The sequence below is a fragment of the Protopterus annectens genome, chromosome 4.part1 (assembly GCF_019279795.1).
Source record: "Protopterus annectens isolate FY-2018-M chromosome 4.part1, PAN1.0, whole genome shotgun sequence".
Taxonomy (NCBI): Eukaryota; Metazoa; Chordata; order Ceratodontiformes; family Protopteridae; genus Protopterus; species Protopterus annectens.
This window is the reverse complement of record NC_056734.1, coordinates 707,989,817-708,002,139: the sequence shown is the minus strand read 5'-3', so window position 1 is coordinate 708,002,139 and position 12,323 is coordinate 707,989,817. Positions and strand designations below refer to the sequence as shown.

General features: G+C 34.9%; 1 protein-coding gene across 1 annotated transcript in view; it reads right to left on the bottom strand.

Annotated features, from left to right (window-relative positions):
* LOC122801405 overlaps positions 1-8,546 on the bottom strand; it is a 464,384-nt gene extending 455,838 nt beyond the window's left edge. Inside the window, exon 1 of the mRNA XM_044070922.1 lies at positions 8,505-8,546. The gene's annotated coding sequence lies outside the window, so the exon portion shown is untranslated. The remainder of the gene's footprint in view (positions 1-8,504) is intronic.
* Between the last annotated feature and the right edge of the window lie 3,777 nt (positions 8,547-12,323).

The window sequence follows — 12,323 nt, the reverse complement described above, 5'->3', positions numbered from 1 at the left end:
GTTTATAACATGGTTGCCTGTATATATTTGTTTGACAAACCTGGTAATCAACATAAACATTAACATTTAAGTAGTGGATACTAGTACGAGAAAAATTGACAGTAAATTTTAGAAAAGTGTTGGAAACATTGATGTATTCAAAGAAACTGTGTAACGCATCCTGTTCTCCCCTCCACAGGAGAAATAGGTCGTCCACAAATCTCCTGTAAAATACAATATGTGGATTGTCCATAATATGCTCAAACTCACACGCCACCATGACTAGGTTGGCGTAGGAGTTGGCACAGCTCACATTGCCACCCCTGTGTTCTGTTTATAACACTTATCCTGGAATAGAAAAATATTGTTCTCAAGGACCATTTCTATTAGCAAACACAAAAAATCTGCCTTACGTGTATCTATAGTATCATCTTTCAACATCACCGTTCTTACCATATCTATGCCCTTATCATTGGGTATGCTTGTAAAAAGGTCCACCACATCTAGAGTAACAAATAGAACATGGTTTATCTGAAAATCATCAGTGTGGGTTGACTCAAACAGGTCGACCAAAAACTGTCGGGTGTCTTGTAATACATGACTATACTTAGAAAGTACTCGCTTAAGCTTTTTATCTAGGTATATTGAAACTGGTTCGGTGAGCCAGCCTGCCCCCGCTACAATAAGTCTAAATTTAGGCGTTATAGGATCCTGATGTATTTTGGGGAGTCCATGGAGGCATGGAATAAGTGGATGTTCAACAGTACAGAATCTAAATAGCTCATCCGTCATAAGACCTAAGCGTACGCACTCTTGTAAAGTAACATTTACATCCCATTGAATGTTAGTCACAATGTCTGAAGAAACTTCTAAATAAGCTGTATCATCTGACATTTCAAACATGGTTTGTTTCTAATAAGAAGAGTCCATAACTACAACTGGACCTCCTTTATCAGAAGGTCTTATAACAATATTGTCATTCATGCATAACTGTTTAAGTGCGGATCTTTCATCAACTGTCATGTTATGCTCATTTCGAAAAGAGGTAAAGTACGCATCATCATAAATCGATTTTTCACATGCTTTAAGAAAAATGTCAAAATTAGGTGGTAAATGCGGACAACAAAGTCTTTTCTTCCTAAATTCAAATGTATGGTCAGAGGCAGTATCTTTATACATCATTTTCAAAGCTAAATTTCGAGTAAAAAGTCTAATCACTAGCAGAGCGTCACTAATATCCATGCACTTAGTAGGGATAAAATTCAAACCTTTATTAAGTACGGCAACCTCTGCTTCAGCTAATTCATGCCTGGAAATGTTCCAAACTAAAGTTCCTGATTCCACAACCTTTTCACCATTCGTGTTTGCATGAGAGCAGGAGCCTCGTTCCTTTTCTGTCCACATTCTCCTTCTGTGTCGCTCGACTTCTTTCTCCACGGACGTATTGGTAGAGAAAGCATAGGGAAAACCTGTGGTTGTAGCTTCTCTAGATGGATCTTCCATCTAACTACCTCATTATTCAATGGAACCCGTTCCTGGTTTCCTGTCTGTTGCTCTACCTCTGCTTCCTCCATCGGTGTCGAATACACCGAACTGGTAATCGGAGGTTAAGCAATGTTAATTTCTGCTGTATGACCATTGAATCCTTCTGTATCCGAGGTCTCAAGCACTTCTGTCCCAATGGAACTATTATGAAGCCCCTGTAGTTGTCTCGGTTGATTATTGGGCCTAAAAGTTCTACTTCTCTGTGGATGAGCTGGTTCGTTGAGCGTATTCACCTCATCGGTTCCCCGCCTATTGGTTGCATTCTCTGATCTAGTAGTTTTCATAGCTGTGTTTCTCGGCCAAGTGAGGACCTGTTGGTTTTCAAAATCATTAATATCTCTGGCTAGCTTATGTTTTTTTATGATCCAGCAACCTCTTTCCATATCTCATAACTTTATCAATGATGTCATTCATAAACAGTTCAGAACGGTCTTCACCATCCATTCCTAGTAGCTCTTGTTGTTTGGCAGTAATATTATTCCTCAGTTCATACTCAATGGGCTGGAAATATTCTAGCAACAGTCTGATATAAGCTTTACTAGTATTGATGTTAATCTGTTGCCACTATATATATATATATACCTGGTTTTCTATTTGCTTCTATAACAATTTGCCAAAATAGTTCTCTGTATTCCACCAGTGTTTCCCAATTCCCCCCTCTAGGGTAAACCGGCACACATTCTAACACAAAAAATCTAAATGTAGCTAGTTTACATGTAATGGTATGCTTGTATAATGCATTATTTTCTTTTTTGGTCCTGATGTCATATAAATGTTCATAGATTCTTTGCTTTAACATTCTCTCACTCTTCCCTATGTAAAATGAATCACACTTTGCACAGGTAGCTAAATATATTATACCCTTGGTGTTACAGTTAACATATGCTCCTAGAGTTAATGTCCTTTGTCTAATAGGTAAGTCTAATGTTTGTCCAACATTAAGATGTTTACAATAACTGCAACTTCCACATTTAAATAAACCTACTTTTTTCCTAGTAGCTTTCCCAAACATTTTTTCAGTTGTACCTCTCTCCAAAATATTCTTAATGTTAGTACCCCTCCTATAGGTGAATTTCAGTTCCTTATCAAAAATAAAGTGTAAGTCAGATAGTCTAGCAAAGTTGTTCCATTCCCTATTAACAATTCTTTTTACCAGTCCTGACTGACCATCATAGGTTGTTGTAATACCAGATTCAAAATCCACGCCATTATTTAGATTGTTTGAATCTTGTCTATCAAATACTCCTCTTATACCTAAAATAGGTGCAAATTTTCCTCCTCTTTCCCTAGTAACTTCACTGCATATTTGATCAAAAAGTTCACTCGGGTAACCCCTATTTAAAAATAACCTTTTCAAAAATCCACATTCATTAAAATAAGTAGTGTCTTCAGAGGTCATTCTACTAAGACAAACTAACTGACCTTTAACTACACTTCTCTTCTGGTGGGGTGGATGTGAACTAGTAAAATGTAAGTATGAGTTTGAAAAAGTCTCCTTTCTAAAAATCCTTGAACTGAAACCATCCTTAGTCTTAGTAATATTAACATCTAAATAATTCAACATTTGGGTATCATATTTGTATGTGAATTTTAAAAAATCAGTAGTGTTATTTACAAATTCTAAAAACAAATTAAAATCGTCATTATTGCCTTTCCATAAAAAACATAAGTCATCTAAAAACCTACCATAGAATGTCCAAAATCTACTAAAAACCGAAGTTAACATAAAGGTGTTTTCCCAGTATGACATAATAATATTGGTATAAGTAGGAGCACAATGTGCCCCCATAGCAACCCCCTTACATTGTTTGAAGTATTCACCTTCAAAAAAAATATAATTGTTTTTTAATACCACCTCCATTAATACCAAAATTGTTCTGAACTCATTATGAGTAATTCCTGAAAATCCTATTAACATTTCTTCGAACCATTCTAGGCCTATATCTTGGGGAATACTAGTGAACAAATCAACCACATCCAGAGTAACAAAAATCAAACCTTCAGAAAATAAAGATTTGTCCAATTTTCTAAGAAGATCCCAGGAATCCTGAAGTATGTGGGTGTTGTTCTTAAGTACTTTCTTTACCTTACAATCTATGTATTTTGCTAGAGGAGCTGTGATAGAACCTTCTGCAGAAACTATTGGTCTCAAAGGTGGGTCATTTATATCTTTGTGTACTTTCGGTATACCAAAAATAGAAAGAACCTTCGGTTTTTCAACATATAAAAATTTGTGTGTCTCTAAATCTATTAGTCCTTCTGTTAGTAAATCATTCACCATCATATGTATTTTATTGTATGCCACGTTTATTTCATTGATAGATACCCTAGTGTATTTAGTAGAGTCACTTAAAATCTCCTGCATTTTACCTTCATATATAATGTGGTCCATAAGTACTACCCTCCCCACCTTTGTCAGGTTTCATAACCCTTAAATTTTTGTTGTTGCTAATTAATTTAAGGGTTTCGTGCTCAACCTGAGTTAAGTTGGATTGCATATTATATGTCTTGAGTGACTTCCTTAGTTCGTTTTAGGTTCATAGGTTCATAGATTAGTACTAAGCTAACTGCCCTTGCGAGCCATTTTAAGCCTAGCCAATTATCCCTTGTGAGACTCAAACCCTGCACCTTGTGTTTGTAAGGCAAACACCTTAACCATTAGGCCACCCTCCCAACCAGAGCAGTTTTCTAATACTACTTCAAAATTCTTTAGTTGTGGGTGCAATGGCAGGTTAAACATACTTGTACGAACTAGTTTACCCTCACTAAGTGTTTTTTTGTTACCATTAAAAAGTATTTCTAGGTTTTTCTTTCTAATAAATAACTTAATGTCAATTAAAAGCTTAAAAGTATTGGTTCTCTGTTTGGGTATGAAACCAAAGCCTTTAGAAAACAAGTCAAAAAAGGTTTTATTCACAGTGGTGCTAGAATAGTTAAAAATGTTAAAATCATTGAATGTCCATTTATGCCCATCATTGCAAATATTTAATTCTTCCACCCCATGTGATTCCTCGCTCGGGGCCCCCATTCCCTCACTTGGTAGTTTTTTGAGCTATAATCAATAGGTTCTTTGTACATCAGGCTCTCAGACCTTCTGAGCGGAGGAAAATCTAAAGGCTCTCCTTCATTGTCATCAAATACAGCTGTATCATTTTCACCAACACTATAGGTAAACACCCTCTTTCCAAACTGTCTGGGCTTAGGGTAATGTGTTTTGTTTTTATACTCATTCACACCCCTTTCTATTTTCCCTAGTTTTCTATTTTGCACATCCAAACATTTACTTTCTATATCCTTAAGCAATTTGTAATATTTATTATTATGTTCTTCCACAGTAAAAAGTAAATCATGCGTAATATCTTTGCTAAGACGCTCAACATGGCTAAACCTTTTCTCTTTCTCACATTCATTATTAGATATTATAGCCCTCATAATCTCAAAACCACAGTTGTCAAATGCTGTAATCAATTGCTGGTGAAAAGCAGTACCATCAAATACATTATTCGGGTATTTACAAACTCTAAGACCCTTTGGTACAATTTTAAGTTCTAAACAATGTTTTAAGTATGCGTTGTCCATTTCTAGCATTTTATATTTATGTAAAGAAAAATCCAATTCATCTAACATTTGAGAGTAAGTTTTACTGGCAGTCTGTATAAAAGCTTTCTTGCCAAAGTCATATTTAGCATTGAGAATGTCTCTCAACTGGTGAAAAGTACCTGTATGCTCTCTAGCATTAGTTCCACAGTCCGGGAAAATATTCTCATTTTGCTGATTACGCGAACCCTCTGAAACTCGATTTGCACTGTCAGCTCCAACCGTAATGTGTGGGAATCAATCGAGACTGTCTCTCATACCACCATCTACTGTTTCTCTATCACAAACCTCATCGCCATTACTAGTTTGCGCTCCTTCATGCGAAGCAGAGCGCCCTGCTGCTTCCTGGTTCCTAGACACAGAAAGCGTCGACAAAAGCGTAACCATGGATTGGCTTACTGGTGTAAGCAGTCCTACCAACTGTGTCAGTTGGCCAATGAGCTTACGAAGCTCTCCAATCTCGCTGCTCTTGTTGTTGCTGTCCATAGCCACAAATCCTGGAAATCCTTCGAAAAAAGCAACAAATAACCACAGAAGAAGGCAGGTGCCCCAACGTTCACTAGTAATCACAAAAAAAGCACCAGAATCCAGGAAAAGTGACACGAACAGTTTAATTCACTAACGCTGAAACTTCACAACACGTTTTCGTCCTTGACTTCATCAGATACCAACACTCTTGGTGCACTCATCTTAAATACATTAACTAATTAATGGTTGCCAATGACAAACAAATTGATTAATTAGAGTTAGTTAAAAGCACATACACATATATATACACACACAGATTATACTTCCTAAAACCACCATAAAATTCATACCCTATAATAAACCACATATACAAAACTTGAATGCTTGTGAATATAAATATATAAAAATGAACGTTAAATAAAACTATGACATTATGTTCTAAAAAAATTTTTGTAATGACAATATTTGTTAAAATAATATAAAAATCCTATAATTTAGCAGATCTCAATTTTAAAACTGGCTTGAGTGAAATCATGTCATTGAGACCTGGTTTTCTATTTGCTTCTAAAACAATTTGCCAAAATAGTTCTCTGTATTCCACCAGTGTTTCCCAATTCCCCCCTCTAGGGTCAACCGGCACACATTCTAACACAAAAAATCTAAATGTAGCTAGTTTACATGTAATGGTATGCTTGTATAATGCATTGTTTTCTTTTTTGGTCCTGATGTCATATAATTGTTCATAGATTCTTTGCTTTAACATTCTCTCACTCTTCCCTATGTAAAATGAATCACACTTTGTACAGGTAGCTAAATATATTATACCCTTGGTGTTACAGTTAACATATGTTCCTAGAGTTAATGTCCTTTGTCTAATAGGTAAGTCTAATGTTTGTTCAACATTAAGATGTTTACAATAACTGCAACTTCCACATTTAAATAAACCTACTTTTTTCCTAGTAGCTTTCCCAAACAATTTTTCAGTTGTACCTCTCTCCAAAATATTCTTAATGTTAGTACCCCTCCTATAGGTGAATTTCAGTTCCTTATCAAAAATACAGTGTAAGTCAGATAGTCTAGCAAAGTTGTATGTGTGTGTGTGTGTGTGTGTGTGTGTGTGTGTGTGTGTGTGTGTGTGTGTGTGTGCGTGTGTGTGTATGTGTGTGTGTGTTTATGGGAAGACTTTAGTTTGGAGTACTGAACCCTTTTATGCTGGTGCATGTTATCAAATTTTTACATAATTGCAGTGCATTACTTTGTGTGAGATTAGAGTACTATGAGGACTGAGAATTTGCCCTTTCCCTGTTGTTGCGTGATCTTAAAGTTGGTATATATAACTATCAGTGGGTGTTGTGTGGACAGCATCCCCACTTGGGGTGCACAGGGGGGCTTGACCCCTTGTAAAAACAGGTTTTATTTTTTTGTGTGTTTTTATATGTTTTGAGTTTCAATCTTTTCAGATTTATATTTTTAATTTAAAGATTTTAAGTGTTTGATTTTGTCATTTCTTATCTAAACACAGGTTATAAAACACAACTTATCTAAACTCATTTCATCTAACCCAGCAAAACTCAAGTAAACAGAACATGTTTGTTTTGGGGGGGTTTGCTCCCTGCCCCCATATCCCCCATCTTACATATAACAACTCCATGGTCACACTATGGTGAAAGAAAGGAAAAAACACTAGATTTGCACCACCCTGCCCTTAGACATCATGACAAACAAATATGTTTAATAAAGTGACTAGTTAATCCAAATCCCATTTCGGGGGACCCTGAGGTTCACAGTAACTTAAAATTCCCTTTTAATATAACCAATTCTATTGCAGTTTGTATTGTCCTGCTTTACAGCATTAAGTCAGAGAAGGCAACATATAAGAATTTTTTAAGATGTACTTGAATGTGTCCCTCATAACACATTATCACTAAGAGCTATAAACTATACTACAAAGACAAACTTTCTTCTAAGCCATTATGCCAGAAAAAAAAAACGCAATGACTTTTGCACACCTTCACATAAACTAACAAGTGCAAATGCAAAAGCCATATTTCCGTACTGAAAAGAAATCTGAGAACTGTGATATTCTAATTAAAATATGTAAAATACAAAGTATTACAACAGTTCAGGTATTCAAAAAAAAAAAAAAAGAAAACGGCTAGGCACTGACAAGGATCTCCTTTCTGTTTTAAGGTACTTGGTCTAGATTGCTTGAATTCATGGCTCTTATAATATATGCAGCAGAAAGTTGAACGTGAGTGATGTGTACTGTATGCTTGTTCAAACCTCATTTTTTAAGCTATTTGTAACTGTATAACTCATTACTGCAGATTCACTACCACGACCCCATACTGGAAAAAGCATGGTCTTCATTTAGAGAAAGAAACATCTTTCATTGACTACTGTAAACATTTAAATAAAACAAATGTTACAAAGAAATACTTATCTCAGCAGTTTTTCTAAACTTCCTTAAATTAGCCATTACATCTCTTCAGTAAATTTACCACAATGGGCTACACCAAGGTTTGCTCAAATAAACATTCCTAGGCACGCATAGCTTGCACCGTGCCTAAACTGCTTGAAGGCTGAAGTTCTAACCATATTCATCTGAGTGTATACAAAATTAATTGGTTTAAGTGCCAAGAAAAACATTCTAATCAGCTGGTTTCCTCTCATTAAAACTTAATTAGTTTGACATAAGCTTCCTGCATAGAAAAGTATTGGGCTCTTAGCAGTCATTGGGAAAAGGACAAATATCATAATTTTTAGATCACAGAGGAGAAAAAATAATTATTTTAAAATGGAGCGATTGTGTGGTTGCAGTGATGTACTGGCAAAATATGCTCATCTTCTGTCTTTCTTAAGTTTTATAGTTGTATAAACAGTGAGAGTATTTTTTTTTAGAAAATGATACATACCTTGCAGAATTATTTCTGGATTTGATTAAAGGCAACTCAAACAGTCCTGTAAGAATGAAAAGTACATAATAAAGATCTTGTTCTAAAATAAGATAAGTATTATCAGTTTTGGTGTCAGAGAAGGTTTACACAAAATTCTGCCATCTGGTTTATCAAGTAATTTTACTGTCGTTTGTAAGATGGGACTAAAGTACATTGAAAAGTAATGGCTTCAGTTACTGGAAAAGCTAGCCTTCAGGAAATGAGACAGACATGCGCACACCACACACACACACACACACACCTTATTCACATGTACAGAAATATATAAGAATAATAAAGTCTGTAAGGTGTTATTCACAATCACATTTTTCAGACAATAGTGCTACCAGAGTTACTGTCCAGAGCACTCCGAATCAAAATCATGAATAATGCGACAAGACAAAAAGCCTCAAGTACCAAAACATACTTTATATCTTGAGAACTGTAGATGAAGGCCAGATATGACATATACTTACTTCTGAGTTCTCATACTTATTTCAGATTGGTGAATCTCTATCTTACTAAGGTCATTCTATGTACATAAAAATGTATGCTAGTATAAATTTTGAAACTCCACAAGTACTTGTTTTATTTAAGGGCATATGCCAGAGAAAGTCAATGGAGCTATAAATGTAAAGCATTCATTTGTTCACAATTACACTATGAAACAGTATCAGTCATAGTAGATCTTTGGTCTTTTCTTAAATGATTTATTGGTAAACACAGCCCTCTTAAGCCTTCAGAGAAAATGTGTTTATAAATATCTTTAACATTCAATGACAAGAGGCTGGTTACTATCAAGTTTAATGAGATTTATTTAAAGAATTTCGCTTTATGAACACACACACAGGTTGAGTAGTTCTTGTTTGTTAACATGTGCTATAAATTTCCATTTTGCACATTTAAATGGTAATCATAAACACTCAAAGGGGTTAATACCATTCAAGAAACAAAGAAGAAAAATGCATAATTACAGTCTCTCTCAATGTTGTTTATACCCTAGTGCTTTCAACCTTGATTTGCTTATGTTAACACTGAATTAAACGTTTACTAAACTTTGGCTGTTTCACATTCTTTAGCAACAGAACAAACAGCAGTTTTAATTAAAATGAACTTAAAATACATCACTGAAGCTTACAGTATAATTTCTGATAATTTCTGTATTTATATTGCAATAAACACAATCAATAATTTTCTGCACTTTGTACAAAAGCTGGTTCTGTGTCTGCAGTTTTCCACATCTGTCTTACCTTATTGAATTTCCTTTTCTAAATGAATCATGAAGTTTGACTAAAACACTAATAGGACTGTTTACAAAAGGAAAATGTAAGTTTGTTTTTCTTCAATTAGGTAAATGATTCTTGACTTTATCCCAGGATTTTTTTTTGCTTGATAATGTTAAAGCCCAAGCAACAGCTTTCTTAAAACAAATAGAGCCACTAATTAATATAGAGTGCATGACAAAGAATAAGAAGGACACCAATGTGAACTACCCAGGAAGTGTCAGAACCAAAGTTAGAATTAAATAGTAGAATAGCAAATGTTATCTAGACTAGACCATGTAATGCAATGCAATCCATGTTTTTATACTATGCCTTTGTATGTACATGGCTATTAAACTACAGATATTTAATTTACTGTGTATAATTATATCATTTTATCACTAGAAAAATTATCACATTATTCACTAGTCACCTACAGTAGTCATATCCATTTGCAGTAACATATAGGGCATGGAATGCCACAATTATGCTCAAAATTAGGGAAAAAAGACAACTTTGTTAAGAATCAGAATCACGTTTATTGGCCAAGTATGCACGCATACAAAGAATTTGACTACGGTTTCAGTGACTCTCCTAGCATGAATTATATAAATGAATTACGTACTGCTATTAAGAACAAGACAAACAACCTATATGCAACTATTAAGAACAAAACAAAAAAGTAAATATACATATAGATACACATATACATATACACAGAAGGTGCAAAGTGCAACTCAGTGCAAGAAATACTGAAATAAATTCAGAAAGAAACAAGTATTAACAATATGTAAACAATACTGCAGAATCCTCGGAGGCTTGGGAAAAAGAATACCCCAGCCTAATAAGCTGAATTAACCATTTATGAACCTGATGGCCTGTGGGAAAAAAGCTGTTAATATCTGCTTGTTTTGGTGCGTATTAATCTTAAACACCTGGTTGATGGTAATAGTTCAAAAAGATGATGGTCTGGATGTGAAGGGTCAGTGATGATTTTCTCTGCCCTTTTCATGACTCTGGAATAGTACAAGTGTTGTAAGGAGGGCAAACTAGCACCAATGAAAATTTCAGCAGACCTGACTATTTGATGTAACCCACTTTTGTCATGATTAGGCAAAATCTCTTAATTCCTGTATGAAGCTGCTTGGCAATGTCTTGTTAAGAAATGTTCAGCATTGCTAAGGTCTGCTTTTGTGCTAGAACATAACATAGGCCACCACAGAACAGCATTTGAAGCATTTTCACAGCTTTAAAAGCTGTTATACACTTCTGTATCAGGCTTTTAACGCCATTCATTTATTAGAGAGCTACTTTGCTTCTGTCCTCTGTCCATATGGCTAAACCAGGTGTTTTACAACTTCTGTCGAATACTGTGCCCCCACCCCCACCCCCACCCCTCCACACACACAAACACTTTGATGTGTACAGATCCTTGCATATCACTCAACTGGAAAGATCCAAATATTTCTTATAAAGAAAATTAAGGACCTTAAATCCTTCAAATGTTAGTACTAGGCTAACTGCCATTGTAGGCTATTTTAAGCCTAGCCAATTACCCCATGTGAGAATCAAACCCTGCACTGTGTATTTGTAAGACAAACACCTTAACCATTATGCCAACCTCCTACCCCCAGACTAAGATAAGACTTCTTATATTTAGTAACCAATGCAGATTAAATCTTACTTGATCTATTTCTTCAGAAAACCAGTACTCTACAAGTACCAGCACTAAGAACAGCATCTACATAATCAAATAAACAAAACTCACTGCAGGGATAGGTTCCTAACTCAGCATATTTCCAGCCTATAGAATAAGTTATTACTATGAGTAAGCAAAATACTAGTTTGGATACCTTTAAAGATAGTCTTGATGACTGGATGAGTAGACAGAAAATTACATTAGGATTACTATGTATAGCCCTTCTTAATATGGGAGGTGAGCAGAATAAAGAGTGTCAATAATGGTTAAGTGTGTCTGCTTAAAAGTGTATATGGCTAGGCATCTTGTGGTCTCGGTGAGCACTTGCCTAGCATTGTTTCAATGTTCCTATTTTTTTTTTTTTTTTTTTTTTTTTTGTAGTTAGCAGTAAATAGATTATACAAAGTTCCATCTACTAGAAGGAATAATGACCTGGTCATTCTTAACATGTCTGCATATTGAATGCCCTTGATATGTATGTACGTCAAGTGAATCTATTTTCTTGAGGGGAATTTCTTCACATCCATGTCATGAACATGGATTATGATCTGATACCTAATTATTATCTTGTGTGTATTGAATGACAGTTTAGAGTAGTGATAATAGACAGGTCTTTCTTTCTGTGTCTCTCTCTCTTTATTTCTCTGTCTATCTACATGCATACATAGATACACACACACACACACACACACACACACACATATATATATATATATATATATATATATATATATATACATGTATATATGTCTATACATATCTACCATTTTTTTTATTTTTGTGGAACTTTGAATAAATTTCCTTTTGGATGATATTTCTGGATCACTTTTTGAGTAC